Source organism: Amblyomma americanum, chromosome 1 (assembly GCF_052857255.1).
Source record: "Amblyomma americanum isolate KBUSLIRL-KWMA chromosome 1, ASM5285725v1, whole genome shotgun sequence".
Taxonomy (NCBI): Eukaryota; Metazoa; Arthropoda; class Arachnida; order Ixodida; family Ixodidae; genus Amblyomma; species Amblyomma americanum.
Genome location: NC_135497.1, coordinates 455861248 through 455883297, shown reverse-complemented (window position 1 = coordinate 455883297; position 22050 = coordinate 455861248). Strand labels below are relative to the sequence as shown.

At 46.5% G+C, this 22050-nt stretch overlaps 1 pseudogene; it reads left to right on the top strand.

Annotated features, from left to right (window-relative positions):
• The first annotated feature begins 13926 nt into the window (after nt 1-13926).
• Nucleotides 13927-20087, top strand: LOC144125859 (uncharacterized; annotated as a pseudogene).
• The last annotated feature ends 1963 nt before the right edge of the window (nt 20088-22050 follow it).

The window sequence follows — 22050 nt, the reverse complement described above, 5'->3', positions numbered from 1 at the left end:
ATGCGGAGAAAACCGCGACGAGCGGGCACAAGTAGCGCGCGAGGGAGAAAAGCGGGCCGGAGAGGCGCGCAGATAGGCGAAGTAGAAATTACTCGCAAAGGTGTGCCGTAAAGGCAGGAGAAAGAGCGAGCCAAAATGGCGCGTGGAGAAGAGAGTATTAGGAAGGCCCGAAGGACAAAGTTGCCAATGAGGCACAAGGAGGGAGCAGACAGACAGACAGAAAATCTTTATTGAGCAAGTGAGTTTTAGGCCCAGCTGGGTCCGTGGGCCACTGCGTGGTCTCGCACTGCATCAAGTAGATCATGCCGGGACATGACGTCGGCAGCCCGAGTCACCGCAGCAAGCTGCGATGTCGGGTCTGCAGACATGAGCAGGACCTCCCAGTCCTCCCAGCTCGAGATGGCATGCTGTCCCCGCGGAGGAGGGTCAGGTGGGCAGCCGAAAAGGTTATGGGAGAGTGTGGCATGGGTGCTGCCGCATAGAGAGCAATCAGGGGATGTGGCGCAACAGTGGGTTAAAAGCTGAGGGGATGACAGAGAGCGGGTCTGTAGGCGTCTGAAGAGGATCTGTGGGGAGTGCGTAAGAGAGGGGTGGGGAGGAGGGCAAGTTCGACGGTCCAAACGGGGTATTTGCGTGAGCTCCTCAAAGGTGTGCGCCCGCTCCCTCGAGAATCCTGGATCAAGACTGCCCTGAGCCCGGCAAATCAAACCTCGGGCCAATTTATCGGCAGTCTCGTTTCCAGGATTCCCAGAGTGAGCCGGCACCTACCCTGCGCCGTAAATTGTGGGTATTCGTGTTCAACAATTGCCAGGCAGGGGCAGGCACACGAGGCGCCATGCAAGCACCTCACCGACACACAGGAACACCGCACAGTGGCAATCCGTTCGAGGGAGGTGGGGAAAGTCTGCTGGGTAAACCACTGCAGTGCAGGGGCGCAGGAGTTTAGCTGCTGTAGGGCCGCAGAATATGAGGGGCAGCAAAGTTTTCCTTGGATGTCAGCTCAGAAATCCAAGGTAGCGGGCCGAAATAGGGCGCGCGTAGTGAAAGGAAGGGCCTCGCAGAAAGCCGTCGGGTGAGAACAAAGGGCCTGGGTGAGAGACGCCGGCCGCCCGCGTGTGCACTCTATTGCCTGGCTTTGACCCATAACATTTACACAAAAAAACACTCAACAAAAAACACAGAAAACGCTATGTACATACGACACTGTCGTGGTCAGCCATCATGAGTCTGGCTTCGTCATACTAAAATTCACGAAGCATACAGAGCGGCTCTAGCCTCGAGAGCCACTCGGGAGGCTCCGCAGTTGCTTTCTGGATGGCCAGAAAGCAGTCCATTCTTTCCCGAAAATAAATTCGGGCAGGTCGTGCGTCTTTGTCACAATAATAGCCTGCCATTCTGGAGCGCCATATACTGTGGAGGCCCAAGAGCATTATGAGATCAAATGATACCCCATCCTCATTGTCTGTGCTTAAATAACGAATTCCCTGCGCGTCAAGTGATAGCTCTTTCTTTATTGTCCTTTGTAACACATCCCAAAAATAAACCCCTTGCCAGCAATGCAAAAAACCATGGTCTATTGTTTCGGGCTGTTTACAAATTAGGCAGTTCGATCCCCACGGTAAAAGAAATCCTTTCCTTCCAAAAACTTTTTAACTGGGAGTGTCCCGGTGTGTAATTTAAAAAAGAAGGTTTTTACTCATGGTGGCACCTGCATTTTCTTTACCCTTTTTAAAACATCAGCTCCAGGACCTCCACTGTACAAGGCCCTGTACATAGGCTCTGGGAAAACAATATCACAAAGATCATGGTACAACTTCTTTCTTTTAGTTTTATACAAATAATCGGTAGAAAAACGCGCTGAAAGAAACCTAACACTTGCTACAATCTTTTTGTAGTAACCAAAAATTCCACCCGAGAGCTCTTCTGTGGTAACAACAAACTCGGGCAGCAATCGCCGCAGCCTCACCTGGCACACGGTGCGCAAGAACGGGTCTGAGACGTCGCGAAAAAACAAAAAACGGTTCACCAGCTGCCTTAAAAAGAGGTGCCCTGGCCCCAACCCCCCATCTTTTACCCACCGGAACAGGTTCGTTCGGCTGCAACGTTCCCATTCAGAAGCCCATATAAAGACGGCAAAAATCCGGTGTAACTTCTGAATGTGCACCCGAGAGCAATGCAAAACCTGCATCACATACCAGAGCTTGCTAATAAAAACCAGGTTGCAGACTGTAGCTCTGGCGCCGGCGGCCAGGACGAAATTCCGGCTGTTTTGGGGGGCGTTATTTACGCACAGCGCTAAGGCGCCCGTGTGCTGTGAGATATCAGTGCACGTTGAAGATCTCCATGTGGTCGAAATTATTTCGGAGCCCTCCACTACAGCACCACTTTCTTCCTTTATTATTTAACTCCTTCCTTTATCCCTTCCGTTACGGCGCGGTTCAGGTGTCCAAAGATATAGGAGAGAGATACTGCTCCATTTATTTTCCCCAAAAGCCAATTATTATTCTTTTCGCACAGTATCGTTAGAACGCTGCTGACCAGTAGGATCCTGCGAGGTGTGCTGAGGAAGCTCCGGCCACTCGTCGTCATCCCATTGTAGGGCTGCGAACCGACTGGATGTCTGCAATGAAGTTGTACTGTCATGTATTGGCCAATGCTTAGTCATTTGCCGACGAGCCTGTTGTGTTGCCTTTTGTTTTGTCGAACAGCTTGATGCTATATTGTGGTCGTCGGATTTACTGAGGCCGCATCGATAAGCCAGTTTTCTTTCCGATGTACCTTCACCGACTTCAGTGAAGGGGCAGGATTGGCGCATATGTCCAGTACGGAAGCAGTTATAGCAATATACCGCACTCGGTTTATATGGCCGAGGCCGTAAAATACAGCCATAATAGTACAGACGGGCTGGTAGTGTCAGAGGGCCTTGCAAAGTTACTATGGAAGAGCGCCCCTTTCCCATGCGTCGGGCCTTGATAACACCTTGCGTGGGACAGTACAGCTCATGCTGGAGTGCAGTTTGATCCTCAGTGATTTTAGTGTGGGGCAGCACAGGTAAGAGCAATCTTGAAAAACTGCATGTTCTGCAAAAGAAATACATTCGGTTTATAGAAAACAAATCGCGATATGAACATGCGTCCCCACTGTTTCCTAAATATAAAATTTTGCCTATTACTAACGTTTACCAGCAAAGCATGGCGAATTACCTGTATCTTAAAATAAAAACCCATGGCACAAGCTTTGTTAACAGATACAAACGACCAGACTGTGGTTATGCTTTGAGAGATGAAAAATATGTGAAACAAGGGGCTAGAACTAGGTACGGAAAACAATCAATAGATTATCAGCTACCATTATTACTAAACACATTTCCAGAAATAGTTAGCATCGCGTCTGAGAGCAAAACACGCTACTCCTTTAAAAGGCGAGTGAAAGAAGTACTATTGCGAAATGCCGCACAGTGACACTAAGTATGGCCACCAAACTATGCCATGAGGGCGTTGTTCAGAATTCCGAAGTCCAACAGGCACACTTGTAAGAAAGAAGCAAAAAAGGCAACCAAAACGATTTGGCTGATATCGCAAATTAACACGGAACCACGTCTCGCTTTCACTTGCAGTCTTGTTACTAATCCATACCCTTCTCACCTGTGCAAACCGAACCCTCTTTATTTATGCTTCCTGTTGGTGTTGTCAAAGAAAATGTGCTGTTGTATTGTTGGTTGTCCGTTTTTTCGTGCAGATATACTGCTTTGCCTGCATTGCTTATATATATGTTTTTTTGGCTGTCCATTATAATTTCCTTTTCGAAACTTGTCGCGTTTGATCTTCTGTAAAACTGATGTCAGACAGTTCTGTTTATCGCCATCTGGAATCTACTGCCACTGCACGCTGCCGCGCTGCGCACGTGAAGGTCACGAGGCCATGTCAGGCGCCATATGACGCCTTTTGCCTCGGGAACCTCAGCAGATGTAATCATAAAATGAGTCCCATATGTACTGCAATTCTGCTGAAAATAAATACTTTCCTTCCTTCCTTCCTTCCTTCCTAACCTTTCAAAGGGAAATCAGTGGCTGTGTTTCACAGACGGCGCCAACGGGAGGGAACAGATGGCGGCCGCTATCTGGAAAATTTGCCCTGCGCTCTTTTTCGTCCCTGGAGGAATTCATTTTGTTCGCTTACAAGCACCTAAGCGGCTTAATGTTTGCCTTGCGTTGTGAAACGAATATATCGCTGTCTCAATGCCGCAATTCGTTTTTTTATCTTATCTTGTAGAGGAACAATGCCCAGAGAGAGAGAGAAAGCACGTTATTTGCACCCGTCAGAGAATATGAGGATTGGGTGAGAGACAGCTCCCCCTTTCACCTTCTACCCCTCCCCCCCCCCCTAGTCGTCGGCCGGAATGAGGTGACTTCCGGCGGTGGCCTGGGCTTGACCGGTGACTTCTTATTGGGCTTGCTCTTCCTGGATATGGAGAGAGGATTCCGATGAGTATTTGTTTCCGTGTAGACCGTTTAGCGCTCGGCAAAACCAGAGGATGTGATTTAGGGCCGCTATGCCTTCACAATTTTTGCATATAGAAGAATGCACCTCATCATGCCATTTGTGTAGGATATACAGGTTTGGGAAGGTACCCGTCTACAGTTTTCGCCAGATTACTTATTCCTTCTTTGTGAGAGATCTATGGGGGGAAGGGTTCTCCTGCCCATTCTGTAGGGTTCTAAAATTTCTCTGTATGTGTTAAGTCTTGCTTTGTGGACAGGGAGTAATCTGCCTGCGCTGGGGCCCGGTGTGTGAGTCCTCGGGCGACCTTATTGACGATCTTGTTCCCTTTTGAGTCCACTATGAGCGGGTGCCCAATTATGCTAATTAGGTCTTTGGGTACGTTTTCCTTGCCTGCTTGCAGAATTTTTGCCGGCCTCTTTGGACACCTTACCATTGTCATAGGCTTTGACTGCAGTGTTAGAATCGGTGATTAATATTCTGGTTGATGGGTTTGTGATTGCCACGGCAATCACCGCCATCTCTGCCTCCTCTGCTGAAGAGTGTCTTGCGCTACAGCTCGAGATTAGCTCGCCTTTGTCGCTCACTACTATTGCAGCATAGTGCCCTTCTGGGTACTCTGTCGCATCGGTGTACACTACCCCTTGTGTTTGGAGGAGGGAGCTTTGGAGTCTTTGGACACTGCCTCTCCTAGGTTTCATGGGATGAAAGTATTCTTAACTTGTTGGCAATTTCTCTGGGTATGGCGGTTATCCCCTCGTGCGATTGGCTTTTGGTAGCCCAGTTTCCTGAGGATGGATCTGTCCGTTTTGCTGCCAGTTAGTCTGACATACTCTGCCTTGAGATTTGCCTCGCACGTTTCGTGTATGGTGTTTGACACTCCTAGGTTGAGGATCATCTCGGTTGGTGTGCACGCTGGTAAACCTAGGGCTGTTTTGACACCTTTCCTGATGAGGATGTCTACCCTGTCTCTCTCTGCTTCAGTTGTCTTTAAGTACAGGATAGCGTAGGCGATTCGGCTAATGATGAAAGAGTGGACAAGCCTAAGTAGGTTCGCCTCCTTCATCCCCGCGTTTTTGTTTGCTATCCTCTTGAGAAGCCTGCAAGTTTGATTGGTCGTGGCTTCTAGTATGTTTATTGTTTCGGTGTTTCTCCCATTTTGTTCTATCCATATACCCAATATCCTGATCTCGTTCACCCTTGGGACCGCTGTGTTGTTGACCAGGAGCCTATTGACCTGCTGCTTGCTCATGATTAGCATCTCTGATTTTTCCGGCGAGCATATTAGTCCTATGGGTCTCAAATAGGTTTCCGTTTCCCAGATTGCCCTTTGTAGGGTGCCTTCTATTTGGCCATCGCTCCCCCAGCTGTCGACCCAAAGGGTGAGATCGTCCGCATAGAGTGTGGCAGAGGCCCACTAGATTTCTGAGTCATTCTGGCAGCCCGATCATTGCAATTTTATAAAGTGTGAAGGATAGTACCGATCCGTGCGGTGTTCCCTTGCTGCCTAGCTAAATGTTTTCTATTGCTGTGCACCTGAATTCTATGTTCACCGTTCGGTCCGTGAGGAAGCTTTTGATATAGTTGTATAGCTTGCTTCCTACATTTAGGTGATTGAGGTGTGACAGGATCGCTTGGTGTTTGGCGTTGTCAAACACTTTGCTTACGTCCAGTCCCCCTATGACTCTCGAGTCCCGTCTTCCTTTACAATACTTATTCTTTGAGTTGTAGCATGACGTCGTTTGTGGATAGTTGTCTTAATCCAAACTTGTTCTCTGGGTAGAGTTCCTTACTTTTCAAGTATCCATTGAGCCTATTCTGCATGACGTGCTCCATAAGCTTGCCTACACAAGAGGTTAAAGATATTTGCCTAAGGTTCTCAAGTTTGACTTCTTTTCCTGGTTTGGGGATGAGGACTAAATTTGTTTTCTTCCACTCTCCGGGTATCTCCCTCCGTTCCCAACAATTTTGAATGAACGCTGTTAGCTGCTGGAGGGAGTTGTCATCGAGGATTCTATGCATCTTATTATTGACCCCATCTGGGCCAGCCTAGGGTTTTCCACTGAGATTGTTTAAGACAGCTTGGACCTCTCCTATGTTGATTGGTTGGTCTAGCTCCTCGTTGTTTTCGCCGCTATAGTCGGGGAATGTTTCGGTGTTTGTTTACGCTATATACCTCTCTTTTATCTGGTTAGCCATATCCTCCTCCGACCCCTGGAAATTGTTAGTCTTTGCAGTTTTCTCCTGTCTCAGCTTTTGTTTTGCCTGGGTCCAGGAGGTATCTCAATAGTTTCCAGGTGGTGACGGAGCTTAATTGCTCGTCGAGTATTTCGAAGATATCGTTCCAGTGTTGTCTGTTTAGTGTTTGGGCATGCCTCTCAATTTTCTTGTTCAGAGCTGAAATTCTCCTTCTCATGTTACGGTTGCCCCTTTTTGGGCGAGATCGGTTTCTGCCTCTTTTTTCTTTTGCCGCAGTTGCCTCGTGTGGATATCAACCCAGTTTTGTTCCTATTCTAATTCTATTTCCTCATCAGCCTCTTTCCACGCCTGCTTGATGCCATTGGTCGATTCAGCTATGTCGGTGATCTCCCCGCAACCCCCTCCGTTGTCGCGGAAGGACTGCCAATTGATGGATTTGAGGGGTTTCCTCTCACGTTTGATTTTTACCCCAATTTGTACAACAATCTCTATGATTCTGTGGTCACTGCCTAGGTTCTCTCTCGTGTTGTGCCATGTAGCCTCAACGTCCGCTTCGATCATGGCCTGGTCGGTGGAGGTGTCGTATGACACGCTGTTCCCCTGCCTGGTTGGTGCGAGTGGATCGTTAAGGAGGGTTAAATTGCGCTGTATCATGGCGTATCACAATTCTCTCCCCTTTATCTGGGAGTGGTTGTATCCCCATGCTTGGTGTGGCGCATTAAAATTCCCTACTATTACGAGACGCTGCTGCCCTTGTGCCAGTGCTTGCGCTTTGTCAAAGACCTCCCTGAAGCCACAGCCTCTCCTTAGTTTAAGAGAGCTGTAGACGTTCAGGACTAGCAGGCTGCGTTCTTTCCACCTCTGCGGTATAATTTCCGTTAACACGTAGTCAATCTGCGTGCATCCTACCTCATTTCGTATGACGGTGATAGCTCTCTTCATCAGGGTAGCAATCTGAGTGTTTGGTGGCCGGCCTGGGTACGTTTTATATCCGCTCAGTTTAGCAGCACAATGATGTCCCAACCATCGCGTCCCACAAGGTAGGCTTGGAGAACGTTTCTTTTTTTTTGTGAAGCCCTTACAGTTCCAATGACATATTGCGTTTGCCCTTGTGTTGAGTCTGGCCGTGATTAAACTGCAGAAGGATTTGTTTTTGCTGTTGTGCCAGATGGTAAATTCTAGTTCCCATTGAGATGACTAGTTGGCTGAGCTGGGCTGAGAGTTGGTCTATCCTCTCTGCGTTACGCTGGGTAGCTATGACCGCCTGTTTTACTACCTCTTTCAGTTGCTGCATGTCTACCACAAGTTTTTATACCCTGCCCTCGGCCTTCTCAATGTCCGAATCGGTCTTTTTAACTCGCTTTTTCTTTGGCGGCGCAGGCGCCTCTGGCTCGGATTCGGACGATTTATCATCCATGGCCTCCTGATGAACTTCCGGTTGTCTGAGTTGAGGTTGAGTTCAGGGTTCTCTCTTTGCAGCTCGATAACGTCATTACGGAGCTCCTGCATCTGAGCTTGTGTTTGCACCTGGTAAAGCTTCTATTCCTACTGTTGCTATTTCATAATTTCGTGTTGTTGTTTCATTTCCTATTTGAGCTCCCTCACTATGTCTGAGTCATGGGAATTCCCCGCTTCCAAGCCTACCTTTTTGGTGCGTGGTACCTCTTGCTTCTGGGGCAGGGTGGAGATGGGCTGCTGCGGTAGCCTCAGGAAGGATATTGACCGGCGTCGCACGTTGCTCGTGGCCCGCTTCTTGCTCTCGTACCGCCTGCTGCGGTGTTCTGGTAGTGTCTTCTCCTCCTTGTGTTGCTGGAGCTTCTCCCATGGTCGTTTCTTAACGATGTATGGGGTTCTGAAGATCTCCTTGCAGTTTTTGTCGCCTGTGGGGTGCGGCTTGCCGCACAGCTTGCAGATGGGGTTTCCATCGTGTCCCTCCGTTGGATTGGGGATGCCGCAGACCCTGCGCTTCTCCTTGCTCTCGCATACGTTGGATTGGATGTCCCAGGTCTCCGCACTTATGGCATACGTCGTACTTTTTTCTTGCACAAGTAACAGTTCAGGATGGCACCTAGGCATTTGATTTTCCTTGGTATCTCCTTGGTTGTGAATGTGAGCATGATGGTCTTGCTCTGTCTTAGTCGTCTGATCTCCAGCACCTTGGAGTTCTCATGTTCTGTTATCCCCTGCTTGATCTCTTGTAGTGAGGTGTTGACTCCTAATCAGTGAATGACTCCTCTCGAGAAGTCGTCGGGTATTGCCAGGTGAACGGTCACCTCGTGCACTTTCCCTTTCAATGTCCAGGTGTGTAAGGCATAGAAGCTTGTCTCTTGCCTCTGTGCAGGGGTGAAGACCAAAATTCCTCGCTTCTCGTTCTTCATGGGCCGGTACGCCTTGTTTCATTCAATCTTCGCAGTTACATGTATGGCTTCGGTCAGGGTCGGTTCAACGTACTGTTTGACTATGCCTCCTTGGAGCGGAAAATGATTCCCCTGCCATTCTCGGGAAGCTTGACATCGTTCTAGGCGATCGATTTCTCCGCTCGCTGTTTGCCGTCGCGCTTCGAGTATGGTCTTGGGGTGTCCATCATTTCCACTTCTTTTGAGGCGAGCTTGTCTTTCCATGCCCATTCCTCCTTGAGGTTGCATTTGTTGAGTACTGTGATCCAATCCGGGGCGTCAAGCACGGCCTTTTTGGCGCTGCGACCTTGCACAGTGATATTCATACCGCCTGTTGGCTGCCGCACGGCTGACGTGGCGGCACTGGGGGCCTGTAAGCCTTAGCCCTCGTTAAGCCTAGTGGCCGCGTCGGCGCCACGGGTGGCAGACTTTTGGCTCTAAAGTGGCGAAAAATCTACTTACGGACAAACCGCTGGCATCCGCAGAGTCCTCTCAACTTCCGATCGACGACATTAGCCAGTTCTGGTCGATCCGACAACATTTATCGTTAGAAACCACTGCAGGAAGACAGCGCCGACCGACGTGACACACGTGCGCTCGCCACGGCACCCGAGCGGCCCCTAAAAAAAAGGCCCAAAAAATAACTCCCCTTCGACGTAGAACCCCCGTAGGATATCCTGGGCGGACCTTGTTGGTAGAACAATAATCTACAACTTTTGGCTGCAAGGGTGTTCCATTTGAAAAGAAAAAGCAACTGCGAATCTTCGTTTTTCCGGGGTTTTGTTCCATTATTTTTTTAAGAAGGTCAGGTTTAATATCTTCCAGACGAAATAGGATAGCGCTTGAGCCATGAGTCCGCAAGTGCTATTTACTGTTTTGCTCATTCGTTGAGGTTCAGAACGCAGGACACCGGATCCTTGATTTTTTTCTTATGCAATATTTCACCACCGTTCTGATTGTGGTTTTATTCGTGAAATTGTATCGTGCTATTAAAATATCATGCGCTCCAGGAGTTCTTATAACGCTACTAGGAGGTTTTATAGCTGCCCTTCCATAGTTGGACATTTTATGGCTGATGGAAAGGGCGGATATGTAGCATCAGCTTCATGGGAGTATGACGCCCACTGTTTTCAAAATGAAGGCCATTGATGCATTCATGCAAACCGCCTTATACAGCGCGATGCTCGACTCATGGTGTCAGGGCTTATTGCTGCTTCAAGTTCACATAAATTGGTGGCGCCAATAATTATAATGGGCAACCCATACTGCCGCTGGTTCTTCTAATACTCGCTTTCAAAGCTTTGGTTTTCACTACTAATTAATAATTGCAGACTTATAATTGAGTTCAGTGTCACTCCTGCCTAGTCTTAGTAATGACTGCTTTCCTAATTTAAGTTTATAGTTAACGTAACCACAAGCCAAATAAATGCAATTTTATAGTTATAAAATGAAAATTTCGATGCAGTTAACAACGCAACGAACTTCCGCTTTTAACAGAGCATTCATTTCGGGCTTGGACGTATATTCTCAGATGGAATATATTCAGTAATAAAATAACCTGTTATGTTCACTTGATACATATATGCAGGAAACTGCCCAGTTTCCTCTTTGTACTGATGCTCAAGCGATAGATAGAGTGATTCAAAGGTACCGTGGCGGACGCCTTAATGGCGTCACTGCAGGGACTGCGCAGCTGCCTGCCAGTCTTTGAGAGCTGCCCAGGGATTACGAATAGTGGCCGCCTTACCAAAGAATTAACTGAAACCATTCAAATTACTTCTACCGCATCAGCGAGCCCTCTCTCATTCTCACAGAAAGGAAAATATTGTTTCTGTCCGCCTCGGCGGACGTACGCCGGTCTCTAATAGGTTTGTATCTTCCCATAATTTTATTTATTGCCTTTATTTTATTGCTTAATGAGCACTTGCTTAAGTGTATTTTTTTCGCGCTTCCCTTTTCTTTCGCCGCCGTGATAACTGAACAATGGCTGTAGTGCGTGCTCGGCTGCCGGTCGGAAAGGTTCGGGTTGGTTCCCGGCCACAGCGGTCGCATTTAGATGGAGGCGAAGTGCTATAAAGGCACGCGCGTACTGTGCGATAACATTGCACAATAAAGAACGTACCCCAGGAGTTCTAAATTATCTAGAGTGGATACCGCGTCCTTCGTAACCCGCGTCATTTGTCCCAATAGCGACTCATGTTATGAGGTTAAACCCGAGGTTGAACCCCATAAAACCGATCCAAATGTTTCACTTTTCGAACACCTCCGTTTGTTCTTTTTACTCTAGGTCCACACCCTTTTATTCTTGGTTTACCGCCGTACTTTTGCCGAGTGGTTTCACCTCCATTTCATTTATCCAATTTTCTTTCACCTCCTCCTCTAGCTTCACTGCTGATCGCTCGTGAATGTTCTTAAACTTTGCCCGCGTTCGCTGGACAACTACTTGCCCTGCAGCGCACTTTTCCTGCCCCAGATGATTGTTTTTTTCTCTATGTGCCTTTGGTTGGCAATGCATCCTCATGGTGGTCCGCTCAGGCGAAATGTTCGTGCTCGGCAGTGCATGGAGTGGTACCCGCGTTTTGTTGACATTTTGCATATTATACCTCAGAGGGACGCGCTTGCCCTCTTTTATTATCCCAACGAGCTTAAAGCACCACCCTTTCTCAGCGACTACGCTCCAACTCGCTGAAAGCAGCGGCGTCGCAACTCAAACTGTCGGCTTTTCGCTTTCAGTATTCGACGGCAGCGCCGCGCGAGGCCAACCGCTTTTTTTGCTTCAGCGCCTCCCTTCGGAACCCGCTTCGCTTTTTCCACTACACAGACTCCTAGAACACTGTACCCTAGGTTATACCTATGTCCCAGCGGGTCACAGACCGCTAACATTACAAGCTCCTGTTGCGGTCTAAAGACACATACGCAAAGAGTCTTAATTTTCAGTGAAACATAAGTTTATTTGCATTTCCAGACAGCTTACGTTATTCTTCAAGAAGGTTGCGCGCACTAATAAACCGGAAATATATTGCCTGTCTGAATGATTTAAACCTTTGTAAGAAACCAGCCAATGCTAGAGACATGGATAGAGGGGCCATACTAGAAGACTATTCTCCTACTTAGAGGAAGGACCCGCCGTAACTTGCGAACAACCATTTGTGACGGAGCAAGCGAAAAGAGTAACTTTTTCCACATGCCTCTGTCAGCCTTCGGAAAATGAGGAAAGACGATACCCTTTCTTTGTTACACTAGCAAAGAAAATCTGCCACCAAACTTAAGACCTTTTGTCCTTCACATTTGCTCGATCGAGTGTTTTTCGTGGACCTCAGCTGGGATGGTTCACCTCTGAAATTTTTGGGTCCGCATGCAGAAAATTTCTGTCCACAAAAAGGCGCAAGGTGACCCTCTTCTCAACTTGAAGGCGGTAAAGAGATACCGCCGTTCGTCTTTTACTAGCGCCTGAACATACCCTGCGCAGGCACGCGCTGCTGTGTCCAGCCGCCGTAGTCACTTGTCTCATCAGTCGTGTAGCCGAACATTCCGAAGATTCAGACCACAGAATCAACTTCGACGAAACCAGCATCCTCGGAACCGAAAAATATTACCAGGAAAATCTCCTTCTCGAATCTTGGCACATCCGACCCACCTCGAACATCATCAACGGCACGAAAAGAAACCTGTCCTCAGTATATGCCCAGGAACTTCGCTCTGCAACTCAAAGAAAAAAAAGCCGCCATTGACCGCCTCCCCACAGTGCGACTACGTGACTCACAGCCACGGTGTAAGACTCATGCACTGCTCACAGCCTTAACCCCTCCTCCCCCTCCCCCACGCCTTTCGCATCACAGCTTTCGTTCATTTCGCCCCCTGCTCCCCTCCGTACTTAAAGACGCTAGCAACTGCCCCCAGTCACCCCTGATGAAAGAGCCGAGCTGGCTTAAAAACATTGGGTTTCAAATTAAAAGTTTTGGCTGTAGATGTGCAGTTTATTATAAATCTTCAAACGCAACCAGACAGGTAAACCTGTCAAAATGTTTACTTATCAGTCAAGGCCAAAGCATTTTTTTTTTGTGAACAGAAGGGAAAGAAAGCCGCAACTGCTACGGCATATTATAGATGCCGACACCGCGTCGACGCATCTTTGTTGACTCGTACGCTCTGACTTCATAAGAGGTGCTACCTTAGATTCTCATGCCGCGTGTTTTGCGACGATGGTGTCAACTCAGTTTTTTTTCCCCTCTATTGTGGTGAGGCACACTGCGTGACCGGGGCCTCGCCAGTGTGCACGGACAGGAATGTCATCGCACAGAGGGCGCTGACCCCTCAAGCTGAGACTTTTGGCGGCAAAAGGATTAGCCTTCTCTTTTTCCGCTGCGCTTGCCGGGTTGGAGCGGGGACACGAGGCTTCCGCTTGAAGCACCACTGACTTTGTTGCAGGTGGTGGCGTGCTTCTTCGGAACAGGCGACATGCGGAGTGGACGGCATAGACAGCGGCACTGACTGATCTTTTGTGCGAGTCCTTCGGAGTCAGCCGTACTTTTATATTGCGTCACACCCGACAGGGTCGGCGCCCCTCCACGCTGGCGCCTGTGAGACCGCACTGGCACTACCCCCTGAACAGCTTACAGGCCTGCGCCCAAAACTTTGACGTAACATCCGGCAGGCTGACGCTTGCGGAAGCCGCTTCGCCAGCGACATGGTTTTAGTCCCTGTTGTTCTTTCCTTCACGATCCCTGCGCCGCGCGGGCCGGTTGATTGCAGCGGCATGGTCGCGTTTGTCGTCTTTCGTCGTTGTTTTGCTGCAATTTTGTTTCCGTGTGCGTTATGCAGTGGATACTAAAATGCCGAACAAGTGTTGTGTGCCGGGGTGCGCCGGCAATTACGATACGGGCAGGAAGATCCAAGTGTTTTCTTTCCCAAAAGACGACGACACTTTCAAGAAGTGGTTACGGGCCATTCCAAGGAAGGACTTCGTGCCCACTTCGTACACTAAGGTAAGTAATGTTTATGATACTGTTATGTGCGCCTGGTTGCTTTTACTTAATCAGCACGTTTATTGTGATACTTCCGAAGCCCGGATAGATTGATTGTGGCCACATTTCTTTGCTGCAAACAGTCTTATAGACAAACAAGATAGCATTAGGCCATTTTAATAAGTGGATTCTGAGATGTTTACGGGCACGGCGGACCGCGAGCGACCATGTGGCCTAACAGACCATTCTTCTGCCTTGTACAGGTCCTTGCTTTTGGTCTCGTCGGAACAACAAAGCAAATCAACCAAGTTGACGGGCAGATCGACCTTCCAAACCTGCCAGATGCAGTTGCTGATCCCCGATCTGCGGCTGCGTCAAGATTATCAAGGGACCGAAGCTCGCTTCTTCCTTTGGCGATATCTTTACTGTTCCGTGATGCACCTACAGCGCCACCATCACGACACGTGACCTCATCGCTTTGGAATATAAAAGAGCAACTTCAAGCCTTCGACTTCAGTGGGCACGGCGGACCGCGAGCGACCATGTGGCCTAACAGACCATTCTTCTGCCTTGTACAGGTCCTTGCTTTTGGTCTCGTCGGAACAACAAAGCAAATCAACCAAGTTGACGGGCAGATCGACCTTCCAAACCTGCCAGATGCAGTTGCTGATCCCCGATCTGCGGCTGCGTCAAGATTATCAAGGAACCGAAGCTCTCTTCTTCCTTTAGCGATATCTTTACTGTTCCGTGATGCACCGACAGCGCCACCATCACGACACGTGACCTCATCGCTTTGGAATATAAAAGAGCAACTTCAAGCCTTCGACTTCAGTGGGCACGGCGGACCGTGAGCGACCATGTGGCCTAACAGACCATTCTTCTGCCTTGTACAGGTCCTTGCTTTTGGTCTCGTCGGAACAACAAAGCAAATCAACCAAGTTGACGGGCAGATCGACCTTCCAAACCTGCCAGATGCGGTTGCTGATCCCCGATCTGCGGCTGCGTCAAGATTATCAAGGGACCGAAGCTCTCTTCTTCCTTTGGCGATATCTTTACTGTTCCGTGATGCACCGACAGCGCCACCATCACGACACGTGACCTCATCGCTTTGGAATATAAAAGAGCAACTTCAAGCCTTCGACTTCAGTGGGCACGGCGGACCGCGAGCGACCATGTGGCTTAACAGACCATTCTTCTGCCTTGTACAGGTTAGTGCTTACTACAGCTCAGTTAAAAGCGACAACCGTTGTCTTTTGGTCTTGCCGTGCCCACAGCAAGCTGTATTAATGGTGTATGACGTGTACTGCGTATGCTTGCTCCTCTTGAGCGGAGATATCGAGTTGAATCCCGGACCTGACACGGAAGGTTCCAGCACAAATTAACTGCTTGAAAAACTGCTTTTGGGACAGAATAAATTAATTGAGGATGTTGCAGCACTTCGTATACAACAAACTAGCATGGAAACACGTCTGACGGACTGGGAGACTCGATTTACAGAAATGGAGAAACAAGCCGCACGCGTGGAAGCACTTGAAAGCACGGTTAAAGCCTTAGAAGCGAAAATTACGGATTTGCAGGATAAAAGTAGACGCTCGAATTTACTGGTTTTTGGGGTATCAGAGGAATCAGAAGAGACAGAGGCTGTACTGCGTCGTAAAATTCTAACTGATATATTTTCTACCAAGTTACAAATCACGTGCAAGTCTGTAGCCCGAATACATCGGATCGGCAAGAGCGATAAAACGCGGCCAGTAATTTTATATTTTCAAGATTACGAAGAAAAGAGAAGTGTCATGCAAAATGCTTTCAAACTCAAAGGTTCTAATACTTCTGTTCAAAACGATTACTCACGAAAGACGCTCAGGAAGCGTAAACTTTTGTGGGACAGTACTTCAGAGGAAAGGGAGCACAAAAAAACAGTTCAACTAATCAACGAGAAACTTCGAGTCGACAACGACCTTTACATTTGGGATGACGCTAAAAACTGTAGGAAAAAAATTGGTAAATATAACAGTGCTAAACAAGACTGACTGCTCCGGACTGACACGAAAGATATGCGCATATTAAATATAAATGCACGCAGCATTGTTAAAAAAGTGATCAGTTAGAGGCTATTACCTTAGGTTACAACCCGCACATCGTTGTTTTGACCGAAACTTGGCTACACAGTGGCATAGATGATGAAGACGTCTTTCCACCATCTTACAGTGTTTTCCGTCGTGACAGATCAACGAGGGGAGGCGGGGTGGCTGTGCTGGTAAAGCAAAACTTGTCAGCAACTCTCTTGTGTCAGGCTGATAGCATTGAAACTATTAGCCTAAAGATTTCTTACTACGAACATTCATTCTTGCTATTTGCCGTTTATCGAGCGCCTGGCTCACCACCTCAATTCCTGTGTGATTTGCGTGAGCATGTCAGTTCATTCGTACATAAAAAAAATTTTTATTGGGGGACTTTAATCTTCCAGGAGTTAACTGGGAACATTGTTCTTCTAGTGGCGAATTTAGCACTCATGTTAAATATATGCGTGAAATAATCTTATGCCACAATTTGCACCAAGGTGTCAACTTACCAACGCGAGTGCATGGTTCTTCATCATCAATGCTTGATCTTGTCTTCGTGAGCAAAACAATCGAGAATTTTTCAGTATCAATTGAACATGGAATGTCTGATCATAGGATGGTGTACTATTCGTGTCATTTAAAAAAATGTACCGCTAAGAAGGCAAAAACTGTACAAGTGAAGGACTTCACACGTTCCAGAGACGAAAGCGTGTTAGATTACCTCCATTTACACCTAAGCAACTTTCGCGGAAGCAATGTAGTAGAACTTTGGGACAAGTTCAAAAAAATCTGCACTTATTGCATCGAAAATTTCGTTCCAACGAAAACAAAGAAAACAGTAAATGAGAACCCTTGGATAACTCGTGAAGTCATTCACTTGAAAAGAAAAATAAAACGCTTAAGACGACGGAATGCCTCACCAACTACAGTACAGAACTTACAAGCTACGCTGAGCTCGTCAATTGGGCATGCCAAACGGCATTATTTCAATAACACTTTGCCGCACTTTATTCGTACGGCTCCAGAAAAATTCTGGAAATTTCTGAGCAAAAAGAACAAGGCAGTGGATCAAATAATTAAAGATGGCATTCCCGTTGTCGAAAAGCAAAGTATCGCCGAACACTTTAATGCATTCTTCCACAGTGTGTTTATTAACTCAGAAGAGCTTGCACTTCCCTTTTCACCTTTATCAAATGTATCTCCTGAATTTGTATCCGCTCAAGGTGTGCTTTCTATGATCCTTAATCTAAAAACAAAATCTACCACAGGACCGGATAACATACCGAATGTTTTTCTGCGCCGATACGCAGAAATGCTGTCACACTTTCTGGTAATAATTTTCGGTGCGTCACTGTCCACTGCAGCCCTTCCCCCTGACTGGCGAACGGCACGTGTAGTACCAGTGCCTAAGAAGGGAGACCCCACAATGATTACTAACTACCGACCAATTTCGTTAACATCATCTTGTTGTAAGATGCTTGAACACGTCATAGCCAACTTCATCAGAGATTTTCTGGAGGATAACAATATACTTTCACCTGCGCAGCATGGTTTTCGTAAAGGATTTTCTACGGTGACACAATTAACAACGGTAATCCATTCCCTTGCTAGAATTTTAGACAAATCCGGCCAGGTGGACGTTATTTTTTTAGACTTCAGGAAAGCCTTTGACCTTGTTTCACACTCTAAGCTTATTGAAAAACTTAAAATGATTAACCTTCCTCCTTTCATTATTAACTGGGTGCTGCGTATGTCACTGATCGTAGACAGTTTGTTAATATTGATACATACTACTCCCATGAACTTCCAGTTACTTCCGGCGTCCCTCAGGGCAGCGTGCTAGGACCATTGTTGTTTTTAATATATATTAATGACATTGTGAGCGTTATTACTGAACCCGTCCAAATACGATTGTTTGCAGACGACTGCGTGCTGTTCAGGGAAGTGTCAAGCGAGGATTACCAGATAACTCTTAATAATAATCTACAAAATATTCTTTCCTGGTGTCATTGTTGGGATATGCAATTGAACGCTGACAAAACAGTGTATATGAAAATAACCAAGAAACTTAATAACCTTTCTTTTCCCTATGCCCTCGGGACAGAACCACTAACCGAAGTCAGCGAGTATAAATATCTTGGCGTCACACTAACAAACAGCCTAAACTGGAACACTCACATAACTAACGTATGTGACACACTTTTCGGAAACTTTGCCTTCTCCGTCATAAATTGAAGCATGTCCCCGCCGAAACTAAACTTTTAGCTTATACATCATTAATAAGACCAAAACTTGAATATGCATGCGTAGTGTGGGACCCTTATACCAAAACTAACATTGACGCTCTCGAAAGAATACAGCGTGAGGCAGTCAGGTTTATTTTTTCGAAGTACCGTGCAACTGATTCCCCGACAGCACTAATGAAACAACATGGAATACCGACACTGGAACTGAGAAGAAAATTTCAACGCTTAAAATTTATGTTCCTTCTTAAAAATAACCTTCTTGCTCTGACTCCTGATCCGTACATAACACTACTTACGGCACGCCGAACACGACATCGACACGATGACTCTCTAACGCCATACAGCACCAGAACTAATGTTTTTAAATATTCTTTTTTTACTCGCACGATAACAGATTGGAACAACTTACCTCTGCCTCTTCTAACCAGCGTTGATTCAATTGAAACCTTGAATTGCTCTTGAATATTTTTCTTGTCTGCTTTTTGGTTGCCCAAACTGTTCGTGTTTTTGCCTTGCTGCAAGTTTGACATTTCATCTTTGCATATTTCATTCATTGGCTTACTTCTGTTTGTTTCTGTTGGACTTTCCCAAATGAAGAGCTCGGTTTGCATTTCGTTTAGTCCTTGTTTTGCTCATGTTCTTTTGCCCATAGAACAAGTGTTTTGAAATTATTATTTGCTATCTTCGTTCTATACGCTGATGCCAAGTGTATGCCCCTCCTGCTTGGGCCGTAAAGGCCTGCAGTATTGAATAAATAAAATAAAAAATAAATAAAATATTTGTACGTTTGTCTAGGTTTGCGCCGATCATTTCGACGCTTCATGCATCGAGACGACGACATCGTACACAGATCCAAGAACAGGAAATGTTCTTACAGTTCAATTGCCAGTACCGCGGTTGCGCCGTGGATCGGTGCCTACCGTATTTACTAACTCCCTTCGTACTTTTCAGCACCAGACAACAGCAAGAGAGAAGCACCTGATGTTAAGAGGAGCCGACTAGAAGCTTCCCAACTCGCTCGTGCGGTCAGCTGATCACTGGCGTCATATAAAACGGAGCTGGAGAGAGACCAATTTTTTTCGCTCGAAGAACTGAAGGCGCGCCTGCAAGTGGCCTCAGTGTCAGTGCAGTGGACTGTGATTCATAAATAAAAGTGTACGATGTTTTTGAACATCGCCAACGATCGTGAACCTTGGTTGAAGGCATCGTTGACAGTGCTCGAAAACCTCCAAATCTCAGCCTGCTACGAAGGATCCGCGATCAAGAATCTTGGTAGCGCTGTTGTACCAGACTCGGTTTGCAAAGTAAGCTCCTTGTTGGAAATTTTGTACAATCTGTGCATGCTGTCTGACGAGTCTGGTGAGCGTTGTAGTTCTCGCCACCTGTCGCTTGCAGTAAATTCTCTTCTGGACAAATTGGAAGCAAGCATTAATGAAAACAAGAAAGGGACTGAAATTTTTAAACAGCTAACACTGCTCTCTGCAGAGCGTAACAGTACAGCACACAGGTAATGGTGTTTGCATGCATTCTCCACACAATATCGCTGCATGCCTATAAGTAATTGAGAAAAACAAAAACACTAGTCTTGCCCCATCCGAACACAATAATGAAAGTTGCTCATCTGTACAAATGTGCCCAGAAATTTATTCTTGTGATGCAACTTTTCTTCAGTATGTTTACCAGAGATTTACACATCTGCCGCCACATGAAAATACAGTGACGTTGATGCTTGACAAAATTGATATCAAGCCTTGTTTTGATTATAAGGGGGGCAGCATATGTGGTGCAGCAGTGAATTCCAGCGAGGCAGCCACATTTGTACAAATGTTTTTGATACAAAGTCTGCTGAGCTCATTCAAGAAGGTAGCACACATTCTTCCGGTAAAAACCATACAGGGCGACCAACTTCATACCATACTAAAGAAAGTGATCATACGCTTAGAAGATATTGGGTACAGGGTCATAGCCGTTGTTTGTGACAATAACTCTCTAAACAGAAAGGTAATGAAGACGTTTCTGCCAAAGCCAATGCTTCGTCATGTTTATCCACATCCGGCAGATCCAGATAGACCAATATTTTATGTGGTAGATGCTGTACATCTTTTCAAGTGTATCAGGAACAATTGGCTGAATCAGAAAAATGCGGGGATTTGTTTTTTCTACCCACACTTTGAGCTTTCAAACAACGATGTTCGCCCTGAATGCAAAAAGACTACCTCATTTAGGAATTTAAAAGATTTACATAGAGGGGTAATCTCTACTGATAAAGCCTGGGTATGGCTTGACATCCAAGGCACTTAATCAGAGGAACTTGGAACGGCAAAATGTGAAGCTGGTACTGCAGGTTTTTAATCCGCACGTAGCCACAGCCTTGGCAGCACGCAGTGGTGAAGCTGATTTTCAACATGCGGCAGCAACAGCAAATTTCATCAAAGTCATTCTTCGCTGGTGGAGTGTTGCCAACATAAAAACGCCGAATAAAGGCTTATATCATCGTACTGTTTACGAAGAACGCATGTCTAGCAGTACAGATGTCTCAAAAGTAGCTTTTCTGAATGGTTTCATTACCTGGCCTGATGGCTGGCAATTTTATGGGCATGACACTGGGGTCCTTACCTAGGAGACATTGAGTGCCCTAAGGCTATCTGCTCAATCCTTACTGGCTTTGGCAAAGTACTGCATAAGTGAACTTCCTTTTAAGTACGTCCTACTAGGAAAAGTTCAAACGGATCCTCTCGGGCTTCGTTTTGGGCAGTACCGGCAATTGCTGGTGGGCAGTACCACATGTCTGTTCGACAGCTTTTTGAGACCGAGGGCAGGATTCGCCTTCAAAATGCCCTGCCAAAGATGAGCACTGATGACTTCAGAAACATCGAAGAGACAAAGTGTCAGAGATGTAGGAACCTCCTTTGGTATTCAAGTTGTAGACACTGACCTTGATGCACTCAGAGAACGAATTCCAGTTATTGGTTATGTTGGCGGGAATTGTGCGCATGCTACAATGAAAGTTTTAAAGTGTGAAAGTTGCCGAGGACACTTGGTTGTTACCGCAAGTGAGACGGAAATGGAAGAAGACATCCACTCCTTAATCGCACAACTGGACCGAGGTGGACTCAAGTTTCCCTCTGCCCTTGTGATTACAATAGTCACGTACACGGAGTTTGTAGTTACATACCTGGTGACACAAAGTGCCTGCACTCAATTTCTCCATGGGCCCAACCAAAGGAATGTCGTTCGGCAACTGACGCTCAACTCTCTGCCGAGGCTTGAGAACATAGATGCATGTGAAAATGGGCATGCCTACGAGCTCCTTGTCACACTTGTTGCAAACTGTGCAGGAAACATATTGCTTAACAACTTATGCAATCAAAGGAATGATCAACTTCATATTATAAAAGAACAAAAGGCAAAAAACAGAAAACCGCAAATCTTTCTTCAAAAGTAATTTTCTATAACTTGTACACCGCACATTTAATTACTTTAAATTGCACTGCAGGTATTTTATTTCAGTTTCCTCATGTGATTTCTTTGGGTAACTTCTGCCTGTTTTAGTGCAGTGAGCCTTATTTTGTTTGCATCATGCATGCTTTCTAGCCCACAGTTTAAATGACAGTTCTTTGTTTTTAATCTGAAATTTTAAAGTATTTTGGCAATTAAGTGAAATATTGTTTATTTTACGGACC